Consider the following 22,141-nt stretch of genomic DNA (forward strand, 5'->3'; position numbering starts at 1 on the left):
AGGAGCTGGTGAAATACTGTGCTTTTGATTCCAGGATGAAATGTATATCCCTCGGAAAAATGTGTTTCCATTGGCTGTTTCTCCCCTTCCCTTCTCACCCCCACCCTTGTCAAGAAACCACGATCTAGAGAAGAGAGACGCTGAAAACAAAAACCTCTTTTCAGTTCATCCTCTGTATTTTCTTCTGGGTGAAGAGAGGTGGTTTAAAAGGGCAGGCTCTATTAGGCCGAAGTATTTCTTTAGGGTGGGGAAGGAGTTCTGTTGCTCTAGGGGGAAAAAAAAACAAGGCTTCCAACTGGTTTTAATTTTATTTGCAATGTTCATGGGAACCAGCCACACATGCTTGGCTGAACTCAGGACTTAGATTTTTTGGCAAGTTTTTTTATGAGCCCATCTTGGCAGGTTTTCAAGATGTCCAGATTGCTCACATTATATCTGAATAAGCACGACTCACTAGTCTAATCTGAGTTGTCTGCTACACCTCTAATGAGTGCTAGTTAAGATGGAAAATCATAGCAACGCAAACTGTTACTGCTGGAGTACTGTTAAGCAAACTCTTGAACTGTAAATTTGCAGGATAAACATCTTTTAAGCCTTTGCTGTGTACCCATTTGAGTGGGTAAACTTATACCAGGGCAAACACAGTTTCTGTATACAGTACCTTCACTGGTATAAGATCTCTCCCTCATTGTAGCTGTGCCTCCCTTGCCAAACATGGTTACAATCCTGCACCCAGGCTGCTTTAATCGCACCGAAGTCTCTAAATGAACAGATGGCCTCAATGAAATGTAAGCCCCTTCTTTACAGGATCTCCCCTTATGCGTTCTTTGCCCTTATCTGTTTATTCAATTTGATGTCATCATAAATCCAGTGAAATCGGTATCACAACATTTTGTCCTAATCCCAGAGCAGCACAGCTAAGTAGCACTTTGTCCGTTTTGAAGAAAACATAGCAGGATCTTCTTTAACAAACACACCCCACAAAGTCTGTGGTGATGTCCTATTATCACATCTGGGCGACTGTTGTCAGCATATTGGCCTGGCTAGCCAACCATTAACTATTTCTCTTGTAATGATGGGACAGAATCAATAACTGTGCAACATCCAGACGGCAGCTTCCCCACGGCTGATTTAGTGCTGTATTATCATACTGAAACAAGAGGAGGGGGGAGACATAGCAAGGAAGAAGTAGTAAGTTGTATGAAGGGATTTTGTTGTCGACTGTGTATTCTGTTGTCGACTGTGCATCCACAGCAGCCCTGCTGCCTTCTCCCCCACCCCACCCCCATCTACAATTTGGAGTAAAAGTAACCCTGAGCATGGTCCTCATCTGTTTTTTTGGGTGTCAGCTGTGTTGGATCAGTTAACAGCCAGCTATTTTAGAAGACCTCAGTATGGAAGCATCCTAAGGCAGTTAATGATTTCACTACATCCCAGCCTCCCATTTTCTGATTATGCAAATTACACCTGCTACCTTGATTTTATGTAAATAGCATCAGGGGTTTTCATTTAGGTGTTACCAATTTTGCACATTAAAGGTTTTGCTAATCGTTTGCCTTACACATATAATATGGAAAAAATGTCTTGTTTTCATCCCATGCACAACTACCCACAAAACTAGAATTATTATATTGACCTATATGGTAGGAGAAGAGCTGAATCTTTTCCCCTCTGAAGGCTGGCATCAGCTTGCAAGACCAAAGCAAAACTACAGCGTAGCTCTTCAAAAATCCTTGCTGGTTCTTTGCATGATAATAAAGGTAAATATGATCAGAGGTCCATGCTTAGGAGTTTCCAGCTAGGACCTTGTCAATAGATCTTGAGAAATTTACATGGGAGCTGCTACAATGTAGCAAAATTCTTCATTAACATCTAATTAGTTAATTTGTCAAAGAGCTGCACAAAATATGTCCACATTAGGGTTGTCAACAATGACATTTAATTCAATTTTATGTCTGAAAAAAATAGTGATGTGGAGGTTCAGAAATGGCTTTGTTTCCTCCACTGTTTAACAGCATCATGAAGAGAAAAAGATGGGATTTCCTTTGGGAAATGGATCTGGAGATGAGGTCTCCATCACAAACCTACCCTAAGAATTGCAGTATAAAAATCAGACCAATGACCCTATACAGTATAATCAAGAGAGCTGTGGAGATAGGAACACTGCACAAAGCTGGACTTTTCACACTGATCTAAACCAGTGATGGTGAACCTTGTGGACTCAAAAATTCAGAAAATGCCTCACTTGACTTTGCTGGCGTGTCACCCCATCCCCCATCTCAAACAAAAGAGAAACATTTCTTTACATATTCTTTACAGTCCGCTCATGTCTGGTGCTATGTATTATATAAAAAAGATCAAATGATTACAAAATGATTCAAACTCAAATAGAGAAAATAGTTGTCAGGTGCTAATGAGTACTGATGTGTCAAAGGTTCGCAATCACAGATCTAAACCCAGTAAAAGGATTGTTAGGTCATCAGCATCCTGAGGTAAAGAATGAACCAGCTCAGAAAGAGTTAATGTTTTGAAGAGAAGCCATCTGTCTCCTGGTTGTGGCTGGGAAAAAGTTGCAGTTGTGATGGCTGCTACAGTTGTTGCTGTTAGGGCCTCCAGGCCCAAGTTGTATCTGTAAATAAACCCTGTTGAGTTTCTTCACAGGCAGCTGGGATCAGTTCTTTGTGGAACCTGAAGGGTCTTCCTAAGTTTCCTTTATAACTCATTTTAAACCCTAAACCTCATTCACGGCGCAAGACGTGGGATGTCATCAGATTTGGGGGTGGGTGGGGAGGGAGCAGGCTGGCCATAATGGGAGATCCATGTAGGGATGACTATTATTGCTTGCTGCTGCTTTTGTGACCAGTGTGTGTGTGGGGGCGGGGGAGTCAGTGAAACTGCATTATGTTACATCCCGGGAAAGCCTTGGAAGTAACATTTACTCCACTTCCTAGTGAAGTGAAGTTACTTTTGGGTTTTCCCTGGAAGTAAAGTTATGTTGTTCAATGATGGCAACCCCACAGTCCCTGTCCCCTCCCATCAGACTCCTGCCAGCTCTCTGTTTCTAGTCAACATGCCAGCAGGGAGCAAATGGAGGGTAGGGCTCTTTAGCATTTGGGTGGCCTTTCCACATAGCAGTAGGAATTATATCCCATGTTATTCTTGAATTTATATATTTAAAATCATGTGGCTTTTAAAAGAAAGACTGACACACAGAAAAATAATGCAAATAAAATATCAGGGAAATTAGTAAGAGCCACATTGCCACTCCCAGCTTGCATGTGCAGCATTTATGTGAATTGAAGTTTTAAATACATGAATTGTATTTCCAGTATCTTCCCTTCCTGCCTCACAAATGAACAGTTAAACTTTTAAAGGTGTGCCATATTGTTGATCGGTCTTGGCTCTTCAGATAAACAACCAACACTGAAAATAGGACTGTCAACCCCAAAGTGGTAGCTGGAGATCTCCCACTATTACAACTGATTTCCGGGAAACAGAAATCAGTTCACCTGGAGAAAATGTCCTCTTTGAAGATGAGCTCCAAGCCCCTCCACTCTCCAAAGCCTGCTTTCCTTAGGGTCCATCTTCCAAATCTCCAGGTGTTTCCCAACTTGGAGCTGGCAACTGTATTTGAAAATAACATGTGTTCATCTACCTAGTTAGTGCCTTTCAATTTCACTCTTCCTCCAGAGCTTTCATGACAGTATGGGAACTGGAGATCCACCCCCTTTCCCGAATTAGTTGTTTACAATGAATGTTGCTGCCAAATGCTTCAGTTTCCCTCTGTTTGGTTCCAGGAATGCTTTCCCCTCACTTTTCCTCCATTGTTTTCTTAAGCTCTTTCATCTCAATGTTGTTGTCTATCTGTTTCCAAGTCAGCTTTCCTTGAGCATGGGATCATGTTGAAATGGTCTTTATTTGAAATGGTCTTTATTTAAACACCTGAGCCTTATTCATATCTCCATGTAATTGCCCAACCTCCCCTTCAGCCATTTTCTCCTCCCTCTCATCCTCCATTTTTGAAATTTTTTTTAAAATTTCTTTGTCATATTGAATTAGCAGTGTAACACTGAGGCAGAGATAAGAAGCAGAGGTAATTGGATCAGTTTTGTCAATTTCTCATAGAGCTTATGATGCTAACTTTCTGGCATGGATACAAAAAAGCAGGGGTGATCGGTCAGCTTTGCCAATTTTACATAGAGCTTGCAATGTTAATATTCAGCCACAGATACAAAGAAGCAGGGGTGATTGGATCAGCTTTGTAAATTTCACATAGAGCTTGTGATGCACTATGTTCATAGGCATCATGGGAAGGGCAGGGATGGTGGGAGTCCTGGGCACCATTCCCATAGGTCACTGAAGTGGAGTCCAGGTTGGGGTGGAGCTCAATTTAACCACTACATAACACTGTATTTTCATCCAGGCAAAGCAGTTTCTTCTTACATATTTTTTTTTCAAATATGGGCAAGCTGCTAAGAGGCATCCAGATGCAAGAAAAAAGGGGGAAATTGCCACAAAATCAAAACACAATTAAAGCAAAGTGGGCATCTTTTTACTATCTCTTGACCCACCCACCCAACCTGAAGACACTATAGACATTATACAGACCCTTAGGCATACTAACAATTTAATTCCCATCTTGGATTACAATCATAAGTAATGTATTGAATTAATTTTCTATACTTAATAAATTTCTATATTTAAAAAAACCCCAGCTAGTTTAATACACGGTACTCAAAATTATTCTAGAGTGCTTCCATTACTGCAAATTATATTATTCTGGAAGAAGAGCTTTGAAGATTTGGCCTGCATTTTTTTCTGTCTTAAATGTGCCATGGAGTCTAACATTTCACATGTATGCTGGGAGAATAGGAATGCATCCAAAGGAGAGACAAAGCTGATTCACTTTTGACTTGCAGTGCTCATATTTCTGACTCATGTTTGAATTGATTTTCTTGGTTATAAGCACATCACTTTTTGCCCTCCTTTTCCTTCTGAAAGCATTTCAAGCTTGGTATTCGAGGGCTGAATGGATCATATTTTCAAGGGCATCTGTTCCTAACTGCAGCCGAGGATGGGGCCCAGAGAGCAGCCTGGAAAGATCCACCTAGAATTGCCTGAATTAAGTCCTTGCACCTGGATATAATTGTCATGCTGCTGTGCTGGGGTTTTCTTAAGCTACTGGTAAAACAAATTAGCTCATTTTAACTGGCATCCAGTAGGGAAGCACACAACTCTCCTCATAGAATGTTTTTCAAATAATTATTTTTCTATTGCCAGCTTTACCTCATGAATATTTTCCTAGAGGCTGAGTGCGATTTTATTTTAAAAAGGCAAAGCAGATGCAGGCAAATATCCTGTTCCAGATTTCAGCGCTAATGCAGCTCACGTTTGGGATGTGATATTTCTCTGGCCATAACTGTCTTTCCCCCCCTTTTCTCCCCAACCCTAAATAAAAGCCAGATCAAAATGATGGTGTCATGTCACACCAAATCAAGAAAGGAATGCATCTCTGCAACGGCTGATTTATTTATTTCAAATATTTCTACCTTTTCCCAAAACACTAGGATCTAGTAACATGGTTTTTGGAAAAAAATTCCAGTTGTTAGTTTATTTGACTGCCTGCATTTCCCTTTCTTCCTTTTATTCTTGCAATAATCTAGAAAAATAGAGTAGGTAGAGACAGGTCTAAGTTCATGAAGTTAATTTCTTACAGAGCATAAATATGACTAGGGTCTTTCCAGGCCTATTCCAGTACTTTAATCAGTACCTGACACTGTCTTCATTTTAGAACTGATTCACATATTCAGTAGGGCACATGACACCATTCTCTTGGAACTATGTAGGATCTCATGTGTTGAAATATCTCCACTAGAACTTTCATTGCATGTAGAATGTTTGCATAACAGGATGGAAGGACTCTTTTGGAACTGGAAGGATGTCTAAGGTGATGATGACATTGCAATGAAAGAATGAATAAAGCCAGTAGAAGTGTAATCCTAAAGTTTCTGGGTTGATCCATAACCAAAGTGCCTCCAGGGAGAATACCTGGAGCTACCTATCTGGTAGTTACCTATCTAACCTCTGTTAGTAGAGGCATATGAAGAAGAACCTTCAAGGTTGGTTGTAATTATTAGACAGGTTTAGATGGCAGTAGGTGATCCTTTAGCAATGTCACTGTGTATGGGTCAAAAACAACATTCTGAGTTGTTTCCATAAAATGGACTGGAAGCCAACAGAAATATTTTTTTTCCTGGTGAGATATATCCTCAATAACCAGTCCCTATCAACAGTCAGCTCAGCTGTCAATTCTGGATGAACTAAAGTTTCCAAGCGGTCTTTAGAGGTAGTGTCACATACAAAGAGAGATGGAAATCTAATTATTAGAATGTTACCAGGGCACATTTTGTTCTGGCAGGACTATTTTAATAGACTGAAATTTTGAATGATTTTGGAATGAGAACTGCCTCGGGCTGCTGCTGAACACTTTGGGAACACTTTTAGGGAACACTTTTAGTGAACAAAAAAGGAAGACAGACCTGTAGATGCCCACATATTACCCATTGTAGTGCTCATAAAAACCTAACCGCACAATGTACAAAGTCAATTATCTCAGTTCATGGAAAGTACCAGCCAAATGACTTTATTTAAAATGTATCAGTATTGACTCCTTCTAACCAGAAAAGTGTGGTCAAGAACAACTCGTCTAGTGAAACCTACCTAGAGTTCATTTCAAATAGCAGCATAAAGTTAACTGGCATTTTGAGAACTGAAGGTTCTTCTACTTTTAGAAAATCTACTACCTGTATTTAAAAAAAAATGAAATCTACTATCTCAAGCATACCAGGAATACAAATCTCCCATTTGTTGGACGCTGGAATAGCAGCAACATCCACAATTAAACTATGAAGCGGCTGTCGCTATTTAATGCATTCCAAATTTTGGAGATGGTTTAGCACAAATCTCTCATGGCTTTAGGCTACAATCTGATTTGCATGCATAAATGGCAAATCTCAGGAAATCTCTGTGTACTGTAAACTCTGTGACTTTATCCCCTAAATTACAATCAGCCTCAGTCTGTTCAGTCTGGCAAGGAAAAGGGATTGGTAAGAGTGGTCATTTGTTTCTGTTTTTAAAATCTGATGTTTCCAATTGATAAGTAGCACACCTAACATGAAATTATTGAAACACTATACAAAAGGAAATGCTGAATTTTTACCAAGAGACGCAGCAACTTTCTATAATGAAAAGCCTTCCAGCAACTCATGCCCTAAGCACATAAGAACATAAGAACTGCTTTACTAGATCAGATAAAGGTTCATCTAGTCCAGCATTCCATTTCCAACAACAACCAGCCAGATGCCTCTTGAAACTCATAAGCAGAGTGTGAGGCTGGTGTTCATCACTGATTGCTTGTTTCTAAGAAAAAAAGAGGGTAAAAACCTGACAAGGAATCTGGAGGCTTTATTTAGCTATCATGGTCCACAGTTGCTGATAGACCTGTGTTCTACAAAAGGGTATTATCCTTTTTTTTTAAAAAAACCCATCAATGGTCTGCATCAGATGACAATTATTCTAGTATGGGTAGGAACAAGCTAGGATGCACATACTTGTCTTGGTTATATGATGCACTTGCCTCAATTCCAAACATTCATGTGGGGACTTAAGTTCTGGATATACTTATTGGACACACTGCATGGACAGCGATGACTTCTGGTTTGATTTGATGATATGTACACAATTTTTGATGTCACCCTTGAATAGATGTGTGGAGGTAGACCAGGTGCATCAGGTAGAAGGAGAATCCCAACAGAGGCCCAATCAAATGACACTGTCCCCATCACTTCTCTCTCCCATGTGTAGCAGTTGCCCAGCATAGCAATTGACAAAAAAGAAAAAAGAAGACATTGTCTGGTCTATCCCTAAACTGAAGTTGTCTGTATAGTTTTTGGAGGTAAATTCTGTACATGAATACACATGCAAGAATTGCTTTCTTTTGTAGTTGCCTCTAATCCCAATGCTCTTTCTACTATTCCTACATGACTTGAACCTAAAAGAGGATTCTTCATGGGCCGTTTCCCCACTCACCTTTTGTTGCGCGGTACTTGCGGCAAATAATCCAGGCCCTTCTGCATTCCCCACTAAGTGGCGACAATGCAGCGACCCCAATTCTGCCACTCTCCTTCCTCCTTTGGGCGCATTATTTCGGTTCCTGTATGGTCAAGCACCTTTTAAAAAACCCCGTGCTGAGTGTGGGGGAGTGGGGAAGCCCGGGGATGGGTGACTCTGGGTTTAAGTTTCCCACCATTGCTGATGACGTAGAATCATCCGTCCAATGAGGCAACAGCGGGGAGTGTGCGATACGATGCGCACGCAGCCTGGGTTTTATTTTTTATTTTTAATGCTAAAAATCCACGTCTTCATGTTGTTCTGAGGGCACATGGGCATAGACGCGTATTGTGTCTGTTCAAATAGACATGGATTCCTCAACACAGCGTGGAGACTTGGATTCATCCTTTTGAAAATAAAAAAAATTCCCGCCCCAGAACAGCACAGCAGCCAATCAGGACAGCCCCTGAGCGGATCGTGGGGAGTCCTGCGTAGCTGCATGGCTGCAGCATTCATTTGACCAAGGGGAGGAAACTGCAGTGGGGACCATGAGCCCGCACTCAAAAGGTCCTGCAGCAAAGGAAACTGCAGTGTATCGACCACCATTTTGTAAGTGGGGAAATGACCATGGTGAGGAGGAAGGTACTCTGAACATGCTCTACAGCAGTATATCAGATGTATCTTCATACAGGTTCCAGGGCTGTGAATGTGTTTTTAAATTTTTGAACTTCTTTAACAGAGACCAACATTTGTAGCAATGTGTTCCTTGCTGCATGGTTGGCCCTAAGGTCTGATATTTCTAGTTCTGCATATTAGGAATAAATGGGAATGGACCAGAAAAGCCCTAGCACAAGAGTTTTGACTTACATGTTTATAATCCTAGACCAATATTTATGAACAGCCAGCTTCCAGTGGGAAATTAAACTAATCTGAAAAGTGTAGTAAAACGTAAGCCACGTTCACTGGGAGAATTCCTCCAGTGTTTTTCTCTCTTTAATGCTTATTAATAAAGACAATAGTAAACCTAAAAGGAAGTGACGGATATCCTGTTCTTTTTCATCATAACATGAGCCTTTTGTTGGATAAATTCCATGCCAGATCTTCTAATTTAATTATGGTGAGCATAATGTGAATACATGTAAAAAACAAGAATGAATGCTAATCTCTTGGAATGCCACTAAATAAACTATGTCAGTGGATTTTTTTTGTGTGTGTGTTCATCATCCTGTTGTTTGGTTGATATCTGGTAAAAAAATGTAAGTGGGTTTTTAAAAGCCATCCTGTTTGTTAAGCAATAACTGTGTTTATATTTTGTGTCCTAAATGCAGAGCACTAAAATCCATGTGTGCCAATGTGTCATTGCTCTGATTAACAATTGAAAAGGGAATGTATTGGGGAAGGGGGGGGGGGGGGCAAGGCAAAACTGGTAGTAATAATATGTGGAAAGCTAATTGCTCCCAGCAATGAAGAGACACAGTATCAAGTATAGATTAATTTGCAAAAAGTCAGTATGGGAGAACATGAAAGAACAGGGGACAGAAAGTTATCATACCATCTTTTTTTTAGAAGAAGAAGAAGAATAGTTTGGATTTATATCCCCCCTTTCTCTCCTGCAGGAGACTCAAAGGGGCTTACAATCTCCTTGCCCTTCCCCCCGCACAACAAACACTCTGTGAGGTAGGTGGGGCTGAGAGAGCTCCGAGAAGCTGTGACTAGCCCAAGGTCACCCAGCTGCCATGTGTGGGAGTGTACAGGCTAATCTGAATTCCCCAGATAAGCCTCCACAGCTCAGGCGGCAGAGCTGGGAATCAAACCCGGTTCCTCCAGATTAGATACATGAGCTCTTAACCGCCTATGCCACTGCTGGTCCTTTTTAGAAAAAAGGACTAAAACAATCAAAATACATATCAGCGGAATTTTAAACACGGTTGCATTCCTTTAAGTCCATTGCAGTCAAAGGATACAGTAGGGTATAACTCTGCTCAGGATTGCATTGCAAATTACATAGAATTCTGTTTATAATATTAAGCCCAAATAGTGAGTTTTCAGTGGATATTCAGATTTATCTGTATTTAAACACCAATCTGAAAGACTTGGGAATTCCCATGAAATAGAACTTGCACATAGTTAGGATTGGGGATTCTATTACAACAATGCTTTTCAGTCCACAACATTGTTTGGAGGTGGTCACTGGTTGGTTGAAGCAGACCAGGTTGAAACTGAACCCATCTAAGACAGAGATCCTGTGGGTGGGTCACGGAGGGCGGGGGTGACCTGAGGGTTTCCAGCCACCAGTGCTGGAGGGGGTCACAACACCAACCTCCTAGGCCCGGAGCTTGGGAATCTACCTGGACTAGTCTCTTTCCTTGGACACCCAGGTGGCAGGGATCACCTTCGTCAGGCTTGGCAGCTGTCCCCTTATCGTTCCCAAGTTGACCTGGCCAAAGTGATCCATGCCACAGTCACCTCCAAGTTAAACTTTTGCAACTCGCTCTACATGGGCCTTCCCTTGCGGTTGATCTGGAAACTGAAACTGGTCCAGCGTGTGGCGGTGCAGCTTCTCGTAGGTGGCTCAACCAGGGACCATATCTCCCCTGCACTGCACCAACTGCACTGACTCCCAGTGGAATACCAGATCAAGGTGCTGGTTTTGACATTTAAGGGCCTTTGCAGCCTGGGGTCCTCATACCTTAGGGACTGTCTTTCCCCCTATGTCCCTACTCGACCCCTGTGTTTGATGGAGACAAATTTACTGGTGATACCCAGTTCCTCAATGATGCGGCTAGCCTCCACTCAGGCCAGAGCTTTTACTGCCTTGGCCCCTGCCTGGAGGAACACTCTTCCTCTGACCATTAGGGCCCTGTGGGATCTGGGACAGTTCCACAGGGACTGTAAAACAGAGTTGTTCCACCAGGCTTTTGGAGAGACTGGCCACTGATTTGCCACCCCATACCAACCCTTGTATAACATCACAATTGGTTGATTTTACTCTGTACTTAGTGCCCTCCCAGGGGAGCAGGAGGTCTTTTTTCTGAGCTGCCATCTGTCGTTAGCTCTTTGTTGTTATAATGTTATGTTTTAAATGATGGTCATGATTTTAATATATTTAATTTAATGTATTTTACCGTTGTACACTGCCCAGAGCCCTTTGGGGATGAGTGGTATATTAAATTTAACAAACAAACAAATAAATTCCTTGGTTTTCCTGGAGCAAGATACATGGAAGGACTCCAGCACTTTTGGAGATCAATAGTATATACACAAAACCTGGCATCTTTTCTTATTGAAGAAATGAGCCCAGCCCCTTATGAATGACACTCAGTAGGTTTCCTTCTGAATCAAACTGGAAAACAATGGCTGGGGTTTTGTAAATCATTCCCTGAACCTTTCAGCATGTTTGCATATCCTAATACCGGACAGCTTCCATTCATCTTGGTGCTCAAAGCAAATAAATGTAACTACGTGACAGAGATGAAAGTGAAAATGCATATGTTAACTCCCCAAAGGCAAACGTAATATATACATTTGGTTGCTTAGCAACAAACTTTTTTTGGCCGTAGGAACAGTGACACCAGTTAGAGAAGCCAGACTGCCTCACTTGTCAGTTTCCCAGAGAGCATCTTTCTATATCTTGCTCATAGTTAAAGATGAAAGTCTTTTGTGGAGAAATAATTTTCCAAGTCTAGTGTATTTGCTCATTAGCAGAAGTGAGCAGTCAGTTGATTTTCAGTGACAGGTTGCTTTTAAGAGCGCTATCAGCAATGAAAGCTGCAGGCATGCATTTGTGTACATGATGGGGAGCGAAGATGCATGGATATTGGTGTGCTGCCAGACATAGATCTGTCATTGTTTTTATGCGGTTCATAGTTTTCCTTCTTCTGGCCTAGCGAGCACCCTGAAGCCTATGACATCATCATCCTCATCCTAGTGTGTACTTGGTCAATCAGTCACACGCTGTTCGAAAGGTATTTCTGATGGTCAAGGAATCACTGCAGTGGTGCAACAGTATGAGCTTGCTGTTATAGTGCAGTCAAGAATGACAGGCAGATTGCTTGATTGATTTACCCCCCTCAGTTGTTTTGCAGCATGTACAGCTATGCTGCTGGGTCACTGCCAGTTACATTGTGTGTCACTGCTGTTAGCTCACAGCACTCTGATTCTTTTGCAGACCTTCAGGATCCTGCTTCCAGGATGGCATTTACTAGACTGCGCCTATCAAACAGGATTCAGCCTCAGGTCTTCAAGAGTCAAGGTCTGGGGTGAGATGTCCGCTGCTTCCCTCACTTTGCACTCATTGTCTCCACACTGGGATCCTAACAACCCCCACTTCCTTTTGAGTGCATTCCACAGCTGTCATGCACAGTGTCAACATTACAACTGTTTACCTCTGTTAATTTTAACTGCTAGTGCTGTCATGTCAACCTGCATTTTTTTTAAGTTCCTTGTAATGGCATTTCTTAGAAAAACAATGTGGCCATATTCATATTCTGTGTTGGGTCTATATATTTCTAGTCTATACATTTATAGTCCCAGTTTAAATCATTTGAATCATGGGCTATGAAGAGTCTGAAATACTGTAGGACTTTAGACAGTTGAAAAATACATTTTAAAGTATTGTGCTTTATGGTAATTAATTATTTTAATTAATGTGTCTCTTCCATTTCTCAGGAAGAAGCAAGCCCCCAATAACTGAAGAAGCATTTGCCCCAAGCACCCTACACAAAGGGGGAAAAAGTTCTTTGGCATTTTACATTGCATGTTGGAAGGATACAAGCCGATGGCTAAGAAACCAACAGTACAATCCTGTGCTGAGTGAATCCAGGCTGTACCAACTGAAATCAATGTGCTTATATTGAGGACTGTACAGAAAAGTGCTTATTTATTTAGGATATGAAGAGTAAAAATTCATGGGGGTGGAGCACTACATCAAAGACTATGGAGATAAGGATCAATTCACACATATTCTGGAGTTCATTGCCTCCCAGGTGTGTATGAGTCTGCTTTGGAATGAGACCGCAGTGCATGGGGAGGGGTTGCTTAAGCCTTCCCTGGTGGCTTTTTCCTCAAGGCCAGGAGCTGCTATTTGCCCCGCTGGGGAATATTACATGTACCTTTCAGAAGATCTAGCTTTCCCCACAGGAACAATCAATGGCTCTGGAGGCTGTTTCAGGTCAGGAAAGTGTTGTGTGTGTGTGTGCACGTGTGCGTGCATGCATGTGGGGCATGGGGGTGGGCGGGCTGAATCTACTCCTATAGTCCCAAACTGGGCTTGCCTGCACACATCTGGGAGGCATTGAACTCTAGAATATGATTCTGTAACATGTGATTCGGAAAGTCCAGCAGGATGGCTTGCATCTACCTCTGTATCAATACTTGTAATTTGAAGAATTTGAGAACACATGAACACATGAAGCTGCCTTACACTGAATCAGACCATCAAGGTCAATATTGTCTACTCTGACCAGGAGTAGTTCTCCAGGACTTCAGGTAGAGGTCTTTCACATTGCCTGCTATCTGATCCTTTCAACTGGAAATGCCAGGCATTGAAGCTGGGATCTTCTGCATGCCAGTTTAAGTCAATGCAAACAACCAGATGGGATATCCAATAAACAGAGTAATAGGACAGTAGAAACCTGAAACCATGCAGAAATCTGGAACAAAACCAAAACAAAGCATGACATGTTGAACAGTGCTGGCATTACATACTAGTATGGCATATTACATACTAGGATGGCAGTTACATACTACGCACAATAGTACAGTCCACAGTCCCTTTCCCATCATTAAAGCACATTTCTGCACCATTTGGTGATAATATAATCCTTTTTAGGGTTATAAAAATGACTTTCTGAATAATTCAGTTTTGCATAGTTGGCAGATAACCAGGACAGTGGGAGCCTTCCTGACTTCATCAGGCAGCTGTTCTACAAGGTGGGGGCCACAACAGAGAATGCACATGTACATCCATTTGTTGATCTTGTCCATTAGCAGTTTTACACCTGTGCACCTGCAAAAAGCCCTGCTCAGAAGCTGTCATGATAGAGCTTATGGAGAGAGGCAGTCCTGGGAACACAAAGGTCAAAGGCCATGAAGGGCTTTGTATGTAATAGCCAATATCTTGTACTGAATCCAGTAACTGGACAGCCAATGGTGTCAGTGCAAAATGACAGTAATACACATGCTCCATCTGGCTTCCAATAACAGCTGAGCTGCTTTGTGCCCAACTGGAGTCTCCCAATTGACTTTGAAGGGAGACTTTTGTAGATTGCATTACAGTAGTGTTGATCAAAGTGCCCAGGTAGGCCAAGTCAAGGTAGGGAGGCCATCTTCCAGTCTAAACTGAGCTAGAAGAAAAAAAATTTTTTTGCAGCTCCATTAACTTGCTTCTTGAGCAGTAAGGCAGGATCCAGTTAACTCCCACGCTCTTAGCACATATCTTCAAGACCTCTTTGAGCTTTGTCAAAGGTGGGAAGCATGATGTCTTCAAGACCTCTGCCTTCCCAACCAGAATTAGCTCTACCTTGTATGCTTTTAGTTTCATTTTGTTCACTCTTAAGCAGATTCCACATGGGCCAAAAACAGTGGTGTGAAAACAGTGTAAACCCTTCTACACCATTTTAAACCCTTTTACACTATTTTCACACTGCTTTTTTTGGCCCAAGCAGAATCTGCCTTAGCCATTTAACCACAGAAGACAGGTAGCAATTTGGAGAACTGAGTGTTGTTAACATATTGGTAACAGCCATCCCCCAAACAACAACTGATTTGTCCTAAGGGCTTTATGGTTAAGCATATGGTTGAGGACTGCAATGGTGAAATGGATCAGCTGCCCTCCCCTCCCCTCCCCTCCCCTCCCTTCTCCCTTCTCCCTTCCCTTGCTCCATTTCCCTCTCTCTCATATTCCTTTCCCCCCTTCTACTTGGTTCTTTTATTCTCCCGCTGGGGGACCTGGGAGTTTTCAGGTCACCACAGGTCTCCAAGTCTATCTTACCACCAAGGATTCTTTTCTTTATTCATTACATGTAGATAAGATGCCATTTTATTAAGTTAAACTGAAATTATGGTTTTACATTTAATGTTTTAACTTGACATAGATATTGACACTGCATTGTAAATTATTGTTGGAAGCCACCCTGAGCCCAGTCTAGCCAGGGGAGGGCAGGGAACACATGGAATAAAATTAAAACAAATACAATGTTTACCTAGAGGCTGAATGTATAAAATATCTAATTGACATGAAACAAACATGCATTTTATAAGGTCAAAATGTAACATATTTTCAAGTTGCTGATCTTGAGTAGGTTTGATGCTGGCCTCCAAATGCCAACTTAAGGAAACAAAGTTTTCAAAACATTTTTTGGGATTGTTGCCAATGTGGTAAAGTTTCATAGCTTTGGGCAGGTGTTGAGGATCTATTTCTACATGCCTTGATGGTAGTGTTAAGAATGCACATTTGTTTAATCTCAGTCAGTATTAGAGATCATGATGAACATGCATGAAGCTGTCTTATACTGACTCAGACCATTGGTCCGTCTAAGCCAGTATTGTCAACTCAGATGTCTTTCACATCATCTATTGTGTGGTCCTTTAAAAAAATAATTAAAAAACTGGGAATGCTAGGAATTGAACTTTTGCATGTAAAGCAGAGGTTCTTCCACTGAGACATAAGCCCCATGATAGGGCAGAAGAGGGCATCAATAGCAGGAGTTTGTGTTGGAGTGCTTTAGTATGAACTGAAATTTCTTAGTCTGTTAATTCCACTCAAGAAAAGATTACATCAGTGAAGGTTAAAAACAGAAAGGAACCTCATCTAGCTCCCAAACAACCAAATTCACCCCATAGTTAGGCATTGAGGTGACTGATGCTTGACCAAGCAGATGGTAGGGCTGTGCAATGTTTTTTACATGTCATATTGTTTTTAAATTTAAAAAACCAGCATGTCCAGGTTTTTTAAAATGCGATTATTTAAAATTTTAGCCTTTTTTGCACATTCTCTCATGTTTGTTTTTTCCATTGGTTTCAGCCAGACACCCATCTAGTTAGCCTATTGCCTTTGCTTTTCATCCAGTTACAGTGCCATTTTTCAGAGATGTGTACTCCTTACAGAGTGGTGCACGGGAGGCATTTGGCATACCAAGAAAACCTTTGTTTATTGTTCAGATTGAGAGTACGTCTTTCCTTGGTGGAACGCAAATACTGAGTTATGTAGTGATGACTGGAAATTGTTTTAAGTGTGAGCCCACTGTAATCAGTGTCTTTCTCTCACACAGACGACCTGATTACTAATGGGTGCACTATGCGATAATTCACTATGTGCACTAAACACAGTAATGTCCAAGACAGTAAGACTAATTAATACTAACAGACGGAATACAGTGAGACTAACTGATACTAACAGATAGAATATGGAAAGACTAACAGATGGACTATAGAATTAACAGACACATTAAGGATCAATTCACACATAATAAAATGCTTGTGTTTCCCATGGGTTCTGTTAATCTGGACTTCTGTGCTCAGAACTTAATATATTTGGTTTGGGATTATAGCTTGTGGGGAGAGAGGGATTCAGTCTCCTCCAAGCATTTTCCTGACCCAAAATGGCCATGAGGAGTCACTGCTTTATTGGAGAAATTTACAAGTACTGATGGGGTACACATATATTTTGCTAAAGGACAAATAGTAGCTCCCAGTGATCGTATCAGTTAAGGAAACAATCTGTGGGGAAAAGGCTTAAATCCTCTCACACTATGTCTTGCTGTCCCAATCCAAATCCAGCCTGTGCGTGCCTGAAAATTATGATGCTCTCAGATCACGTTTGCTGGTGGACTTTATAAATGTGTGCATTGGCCCAAACAGAATTAGAGAAAAATCTCACCAGCTACACCGCAACACTCTCTCACACACTAGCAAACATAGCAAATCAAATACATTATCACACAAGTCAGTCACACAGTAGGACCATAACTATGCAATTTGCAAAGCACTAGAAACAACCTGAAAATGCTTGGTATCAAAGAGCACTCAGACAAAAAGAAGCTGGCAGGGGGTGGAAAGTGACTGCCACTTATGTAGTATCAAACAAACCTTCTTCAAGACAATGGTCATTGGTGAAGAAACTGGAAAGTCCTATCTATTAGGGAAAATATTTTATGTTGCAACATCTATTTGCCTGTGATGATTGGAAAAGATTCCTCTCAGTTTCATTAACTTCTGACTTTACCATGCCCCAGTGTTAGATCTGTGCTACAACTCTCTAAACAAGACAAGCAAATGCAAGAATTAACAGAAAAAAATAAAATGTTATTAGTTTTCCTATTTTTGTATTATAACAACAGCAACAATTAATGGCTTTTACTTCATTTTGACAATGAATGAATGCCTATCTCTTTTGAATAGGGTGAAAAGGCAGAGCAAATGTAAATCTGAATGAAGTAAGGGGAGTTGAAGTGAAATTAAATATTCCATTGTGAGTTTAGAATATTTAGAAAATTTCCTCTATCTTCTAGGAACCTGAGCATCTTCCTATCCTGGGAAGAGATGAGAGAACATGCACATTTCCAGATGGGGCACATATTCAGGGTCAGATGAGATACAATTGTGGGAATAGGAAGCACAATGTGCTTGTCTTTCCTCTCTCTGGACCTCTTTAGAACACCCATAGCCATCCTCAGAGCATCTTGGGTCCATCTGTAAAGTAACAGCAGGATCTCTGTTAGTAAGAAAGACTCCTCCAGGCCACCTGCACCTACAGTAACTTGCAAAATGTGATAGCTGTGAGTATTAATGTGGAGGAATTGTTTGGAGAAACACTGGAGGGCATGGCATTCTTTTGTTCTACTTCTAACTCTGTGGGAATGTGATCTGTTAGAAACCTATTCTGGCAAAAAGGATAGTGGGCAGGATCCCACCCTGATCCTGTCACTCCACTGAACAAAATGTATCTTTTGTTAATTCATTTATTAAACAATTATATCTAACCTTTTATTTTGGCTCACATTTGAAGTCTTCCTCCAGTATGAGGAATCTTCTTGTAATTTAAGTGGGTCTTCTGTTGGAAGAAAAGCCACTCAAGTTGGAGGAAAACTACTTAGAGGGTAGTTGGATCTACCCTTGTCTCACTGTTTTCAGAGTCCTGTCAAACCTAACACTAATGGTCAGGGATATTCCAAACACATATCTGTAGCATTTGCACTAGCTCTATAAATTAGTAAGACAGTTACATTTGGATATGAACATATTAAAACCTGGGCTAAAAAAAATCTGTATTTTAGATCATAATATTATTACAACAAATTCAAACAGAAAAAAAATCAGCTGCCTGTCACTTCTAGGAAATATCCAGCTCTATTATTCTAGTGCATTGTTGTTTGTTTTGATGGTGGTCACAGGGGACCAAGAAGATAAAATGGAGGTTGGTGAATGAGGCAAAGAAAGGGAATAGGATACAGGGCTTGCCAGGAAGAGGAAATAGTGTGGGGAGGAGGATACAGGGTAAAGTGATATGCTCCCTATGTGTCCTTGATGGCTTGAAGGGGACCTGGCCAGCAGCCAGCACTGCACAACTGGGCCATAATTTTCTTAGGTAGGGGCTGCCAGGAGGGAGCGGGGTGGGGAGGAGCTGAAGACAGAGGGGCAAATAAAGATAGGTTGATTGTTGGGTGGCAAGAAGAGAATGAACAGGAAAAGAGGAGTGCTATTGGGGCTATCAGAGAAGGAAAAGCAGAAATAGTGGGGGAGAGGGCAATGAGATGGTCCTACGTCCCTGAGGGTTCCTAATTGTACATTCTAATAGTGAAAGCGTAGCCACATCTGTGGCTATCAAAGCCTGCAGATCAGGGTTATATGGAAAGAAATCCCCGAAAAATGGGAGGAAAGGAAGACGCCTAACCAGGGCCAGCAGCAGTGATGGAAAGCGGGACCTCACTGGGTCTGCCAAGAACTGCTCTAGGCTCTTTTGCTGAGAGCTGTGCTGGTGGTGGTGGGGTTGTGAAAGAAGCCACATTAGGCCCTGCAGCAGTGGTGACAGTGTGTGTGTGGGGGGGGGGACAGAAAAAAAGTGATGGAATGGGGGACAAAGAGAAAAAAAGCATGTGGGGTAAAGGCAGAAAGGCTGAGAGAGTGATGGGTGGGAGCAGAGACAGAAAATGACAGGCTTGGGGGACAGGCAGAGAAACAGAAGAAGTGGCAGGAGGGATAAGGAGACAGAGAAATAGGGGAAGAGAGGAGGTAACAAAGGTGGGGGGGGGGATGGGATAGGCTCTCCCACAAGTTTCTTGCTTGTTTCTGAGAAGGAAAAACGCTAACATTAATAGTTTTAAATTAATTGTTTTAATCATTAATATAAGGAAATCAAACCAAGTTTTTTAAAGACTTCTTTAAAAAAGACTTTTTTTGGCACATATATATGAAGAATTGTTCTGTGGAATAAAGAGTCACTCGTTAGATATATCAGATAGCTGCTGAGCTGCAGCCACATTTTCCAGGACCCAAAGTTTGCAACCAAAGTTTGATGCCCTATGAGGTCTGAAAAACAGGACCATAGTAACTGAAAGCCAAGGGCAGCCATGGGAAAGATGGGAAGTTGGAATATCAGGAAGAGGTAACTATTAGCCATTTCAGGGGGATCTGAGCATTGCTGTTTTAGTCTGACTTTTATTACACCTATATTTATAGCTTAAAACATTATAAGATTCTTATATGCAAATAGCCTGAAATTTGGTCCTTTGGATGATGGTTATATTGCATTTAACTAAGTAACCCAGCTACAAACTGAATGAACCATGAATGGTGACAGAATAATAGACAAACAGGATTCAGCAGTTGACTACTCAGCTTCAAAGCATAAAAACCGTTCATAAGTCTGAATCCAATAATTTAAATAAAACACATCCATTTCAACGCTATACCAAATCTGATCTCTGTGGTCCCAGTGGGCCAAATGACATCCTGCCATTTGGTTGGCTTAAACTTGCAGATTGAATCCATCCGTAATAGATTTTGAGAAGTGTTCTGTTCTTTTATTTCAGTGCAATTTCTTTCATTTATATGGTAAATAAGTTATTACGTCTCCTTCAAAGTACAGTATGAGATTTTAAAGGTCCACTGGACCTTTTATATACCAATATTTATAAACTGTAGCAAAGTAAACAACACAAAACAGGACATTTTCCATGTTTGGAGATGGAGTGGTGAGTAATGCATGATTCTCTGGAGTTGGTGGAGTTGCTTTCCACATATCATAGGCTCCTTAGCCTCTCAGGAAAATACTGGAGAACTGAAATAACAGCTTTTCTTACAGCAAAACCTGTATCAAATGATGATTTCTTCTAAGAACTTTTCTCATGCGGATTTCTTTGCTCTGGGATGATTTTGGTGCAGGGGACCAGGACATCTTTGGGTAATTAATGGGTGCTGATCCTTTCCACTCAAAATTATTGTTATGGGAAACAGAGCTCCCAGTTTTCCCTCACCAAAAGATCTTTTGGCCATTGAAACGGCAGTTTCTTCATCATGAAAACGGAAGCGGAATTGGAAGATACAAATTAATACATCCAAGTCACTTCCAGAAATAGGTTTCAGATTAAATCCCTCTTATTCTATCAGTTTCTCTAAAAGTAACGCTTCTTAAAACCTAGTAATTCAGCTTCACTCATCTGTAGAACTGGCTGTCGGTTTCCCCTTTTAATGCATTTTTCTGGTTTTAAGATGTATCTGATTTTATGTTGAAATAAACTATGAAACCATGAAACCACGAATTGGCTTTTGGACAGCAGCAGAAAGAAGCAAACAGCAGAAAGATCATTAACTTAAAAGGAAAAAACAACAATTGTTTGGGTTTGTTTGAATAATTATTGATGAGTCCCTTGGTATTTTCAGAGCAAAAAGCATGTCTGAAAAGTTTAAAAAATATGCAATTGCTTCTAATTAGTAACTAAGAGCAGAAGAGTTCTTTGACTAGCCCAAGGTCACCCAGCTGGCGTGTGTGGGAGTGCACAGGCTAAACTGAATTCCCCAGATAAGCCTGCACAACTCAGGTGGAAGAGCTGGGAATCAAACCCATTCCTCCAGATTAGACACACGAGCTCTTAACCTCCTACGCCACTGCTGCAGCTCAGTTCCCAAAGTGTGTGGTGACAAGAATGTATCCAGTGTCCAGTAAAGCTGTATAAACTGAAATGTTAAACAATACAACAATATAACAATAAATACCTTAACACTACATTAAAACAATTAGTCTAAAAGTGTTCTGCTTACATTCTCTTTTGTCTACATTCACTATTCAACACACTCTGGAATTACTCTGTTGTACAGGCTTGATAGAAAGTTGGATTGGGGGTGGGGGGGCAGGGAGAAGGGAGAAATGGAAGCTGTCCACACTGTTCTGGAAATCTGGGACAACCACCAAAAAAGCTCCAACCTGACCCCATACTAACATGCCTTAGATAAAGGGAACACAGACAACTGCTTGCAAGCACAAAGTTAACACAAGAAGAATGTATGGAAGAAGACAGTTCTTCAAGAATGTGGGCTCCATCCTCTGACTATGATGATCCCTTTGAGTTTTGCTGCAGGCAAATTAGGGGTCAGAAGATTGGATATGCTGGGTTATGACAGAGATTGCTGATATCCCTGGTGGCCTAAACAAAAACCCAACAACAAAATTTATGTAATGCCCTTTATTAACAGTACGAAAAACCACCACCTTTGGAGTTCTCCATATTTATTCTCAAAAATAAACATTCAATGTTAGAAAAGGCTCAGTCAGTTAAAAAAAATAGACATAATCACCATTCAAAGAAAAATAAAAAAAGTTCAAGATGGCAGATGAATGTTTACTGGTCCCCCCCGCCCCCATCCTTTTTGCACACAATGGCTTGGATCCCATGGCTTTGCTCCACTCAAGATGACATTTTCTTTGAGGTCAGGGAATGCCTCCTTGCAGCAGAGGAAAGCACGACCACTAATGGAATGAAGCCACAGGAACCAACCTACTGTGTCAATCACAGGAACAGTCACCAAGGAAGGTAAG

The 22,141-nt window shown here is 41.2% G+C and overlaps 1 long non-coding RNA gene across 1 annotated transcript in view; it reads left to right on the forward strand.

Annotated features, from left to right (window-relative positions):
• The window catches only part of LOC125438270, a 109,424-nt gene extending 88,014 nt beyond the window's left edge, over positions 1 to 21,410 (forward strand). Inside the window, exons 2-3 of the long non-coding RNA XR_007245324.1 lie at positions 12,278 to 12,368; positions 12,778 to 21,410. This is a non-coding gene — a long non-coding RNA (uncharacterized LOC125438270). The remainder of the gene's footprint in view (positions 1 to 12,277; positions 12,369 to 12,777) is intronic.
• The last annotated feature ends 731 nt before the right edge of the window (positions 21,411 to 22,141 follow it).

This window comes from Sphaerodactylus townsendi, linkage group LG08, assembly GCF_021028975.2.
Source record: "Sphaerodactylus townsendi isolate TG3544 linkage group LG08, MPM_Stown_v2.3, whole genome shotgun sequence".
Classification (NCBI taxonomy): domain Eukaryota; kingdom Metazoa; phylum Chordata; class Lepidosauria; order Squamata; family Sphaerodactylidae; genus Sphaerodactylus; species Sphaerodactylus townsendi.